At 48.5% G+C, this 3,301-nt stretch overlaps 1 pseudogene; it reads left to right on the plus strand.

Annotated features, from left to right (window-relative positions):
* The first annotated feature begins 1,733 nt into the window (after positions 1–1,733).
* On the plus strand, positions 1,734–2,423 carry LOC144489957 (neurexin-3 pseudogene; annotated as a pseudogene).
* The last annotated feature ends 878 nt before the right edge of the window (positions 2,424–3,301 follow it).

Raw genomic sequence — 3,301 nt, forward strand, 5'->3', positions numbered from 1 at the left:
AGATGGTAGAATTTGAATTCAGTAAAAATCTAGAATTAAAAGTGATGATGACCATGAAACCATTGTTGATTGTCGTAAAAACCCATCTAGTTCCTTTAGGGAAGGAAATCTGCTGTCCTTACCTGGTGTGGCCTACATGTGACTCCAGACCCACAACAATTGACTCTTAACTGTCCTCCGAAATGGTCTAGCAAACCATTCAGTTCAAGAGCAATTGGAGATTGGCAATAAATACTGGCCCAGCCAGCGATGCCCACATCCCCTGAATGAATAAAAAGAAAGCTTGACACCATCCAGGACAAAGCAACCCACTTGATTGGCACCCCATCCACCACCTTCAACAATCACTCCCTCCACCACCAACACCCAGTGGCAGCAGTGTGTGTACCATCTGCAAGATGCACTGCAGCAACTCACCAATTCTCCATGTACAACGTGGCTGTACCAACACCATATGGGCAGCAGTGGTGGAAGAGGTGGCTCACTATCACCTTCTTAAGGGCAATTAGGGATCGGTCAAAAATACTGGCCTTGCCGGTGATGCCCACATCCTGCGAAAGAATGAGGGAAGAGAAATGCTTGTAAAGGAAACATTTCTGGGGCTTTGCGGAGAGAGCAAGCAAATGGGTCTAATTGGTAGCTCTTTCAGAGAGTGGTCCTACGAACAATGGACTAAATGGCTTCTTTCTGCATGTTGCACTTTGTTTGATGCTAATTGGAGTATAATGGTGGTATCAAGAGTCCGGTTTAGGAAGCGTTCGATCAGACTAGTACTTTTTGGGTTACCTCGGAGACCTGTGAACTGAGATTATTTTAAAAAATGTCTTGATAAAAGGCGTTATTTGTATCCATGAGGCTGGCTGCTGAATGTTGTGTGAATGTTTCGAACCAGAATCTGCCATGTTGCAGCACGAGTGTATTTTATATATATATATATATATGGGTGTCCACGGAGGGTTCTGTTAGATTTGCGAATTTGCACAAATTGCATTGTTCCTTCTGAGTTCATGGCACGTTAAAGCTGCTAATCCTCAATTTAAATTTACTGGTTACTGAGCTTGGCATCTTTAAAAACATTGATGTCCATTGTCGGAGGTAAAGGGATTAATGCAGAAAACACAGTCTTTTCCTGGATTTCTTAATGACGTTTTTTTTTTCCCCCCGTTTTATTTCCAGGTTGATTCGGCTCACTGGGTCTTCCTTGGAGGCAGCAGTAGGTACCAGCGCACCGTAACATCATGTGGCGTCTGTGTGTGGCGGCAGTGGCATCCGGAAAGTGACACCGGGATTGATTTGTGTACCCCTGACCCCAGAAAAACAAAATTGAATCACGGGCAAACTCTTGCCTCTTCGCTGTAGATGGCAGAAATATACTCCAGAGTTTGTCAAGTTTGAGTGAGATTCCCAGCTGTCAGTTTCTCATCTTCCAGTCACCCACCAAAAGACTGTAAGTCGGCACGTCCATAATTGCTGATTGTCTCGTCACAACAGCTCGTATTCCAACCAGCGAACTTGTGGCGCCAGGCTCGAATATACGCTGCCCTAGAGCTCGGGATCAGAAGGTTGTTGGGTAAACGGCTTCGATTTGACTTGAGGGCACTGGCCGATGCTCGAATCGCCTCTCCCATGACCATTTCCATCACTGTGGATTTACCCTTCCCGCGTTTTCCCTGAACGGTGATCTGTTATTTTATGCGTTCCTCCCCCGCGCTGCCGCCAACGCCACGCTGAGCATGGATTCCTTCTGCTTTGCCCTGGTTCTTGGTTCTCTGGCAGGGCTGTGCCTGGGGATGGAGTTTACCGGCGCTCCGGGCTTGTGGAGCCGCTACACTCGCTGGGACGCGAGCACCAGGAGCGACCTCAGCTTCCAGTTCAAGACGGAGCTCTCCAGGGCCCTGCTCCTCTACTTCGACGATGGAGGCTACTGCGATTTCCTGCAGCTGCGGGTGCTGGAGGGGAAAGTGCAGCTCAAGTTCAGCATCGATTGCTACGAGGCCTCCATCAACATGGACAGGCAGGTGGACGACGGCAAGTGGCACTTCATCATGGTCAGCCGGGACAACCTGCGGACAGTCCTGGTGCTGGACGGGGACACGGGCTCCGCCCAGGTGAAGCCCCAGCGGCAGTACATGAAGATTGTGAGCGATCTGTTCCTGGGAGGGGTCCCGCAGGATATCCGAGAATCCGCGTTGACTTCCATCACGGTGCAGGGTGAACCTCCGTTCAAGGGATTTATCGAAGACTTGAAGTACGGGAACTCGGCACCGACGCTGCTTGGGAGCCAGTCAGTGAGGCTGGAGAAGGAGGGGATCTGCACAGAAAACCCTTGCGAGAATGGTGGAGTTTGCTCCTTGATAGATGGCAGTGTTAGCTGTGATTGCTCTGACACAGGGTACCTGGGGCAGTACTGCACTGAAGGTTAGAAACTTAAATCTCTTTCCTGTTTGCACTAAAATGTGAACCTCCCAATGTTTTGGAATACATTTTTCTCTCTTTTTGTTTAAATTTAACTGAATGAATTTGTGGTTCGCTCAGTGGAGTGAGCCAGCAAGTTGTTGCATCACGCATCAGCTTGGTCCAAGATTCCAAAGCATCCCAACTCTTTCCTCTTGCTGAAAAACTAATTGAACTAAATCGAATTAAAAAACAAGTACCTGGTTGAGTACTTGGCGCGTCGCAACATTCAAGGCTAAGGGCCAAGTGCTGGCAAGTGGGATTAGGTGGGCAGGTCATGGCCTTTCAGGCATCGGTGCAGACTCGATGGGCCGAAGGGCCTCTTCTGCGCTATGGTATTCTGAGGGATAAAGTAAAAGGGACAGCCCCTGAAGGGGAACTGCCTTAAACTTAAAACGTTAAACCAAAATGTGAAGAAAGGGGTTGGGAAGGTATACCAGTCCCCGTGGTGCCCAACGGGCATGGAAGTCCTCGACAGTGCCCGTAGACACCCTTACCAGGGACCCTTACACCCGTGAATGTAGCCACAGTAGAGAGGGGTAGACAGTCTGATCAAACACATCCCAGCACGTGTTGGAGTCAGGGTGGTAGTTAGGACATCTTGCATTTAAGCTGCTGGATTGGGGGAAGGTTATAAATTAGCTGGAACCCCCCCCCCCCCTCTCTAATGGCTACTTGAGGTGTAGCGCCAAAGGACGTTTTGCATCCACGGAGCAGGGCAAGCAAGAAAATTGGCAAGAAACATCAATCCTAATTCCGTTATCTGATAGGTTTAAATGTTTTTGTTTAAAAATAGTTTTTGAATGCATCTACTGGGATGTGAATGGAATTGATACTTTGGGATGAT

Source organism: Mustelus asterias, unplaced genomic scaffold (genome assembly GCF_964213995.1).
Source record: "Mustelus asterias unplaced genomic scaffold, sMusAst1.hap1.1 HAP1_SCAFFOLD_2716, whole genome shotgun sequence".
NCBI classification, from domain to species: domain Eukaryota; kingdom Metazoa; phylum Chordata; class Chondrichthyes; order Carcharhiniformes; family Triakidae; genus Mustelus; species Mustelus asterias.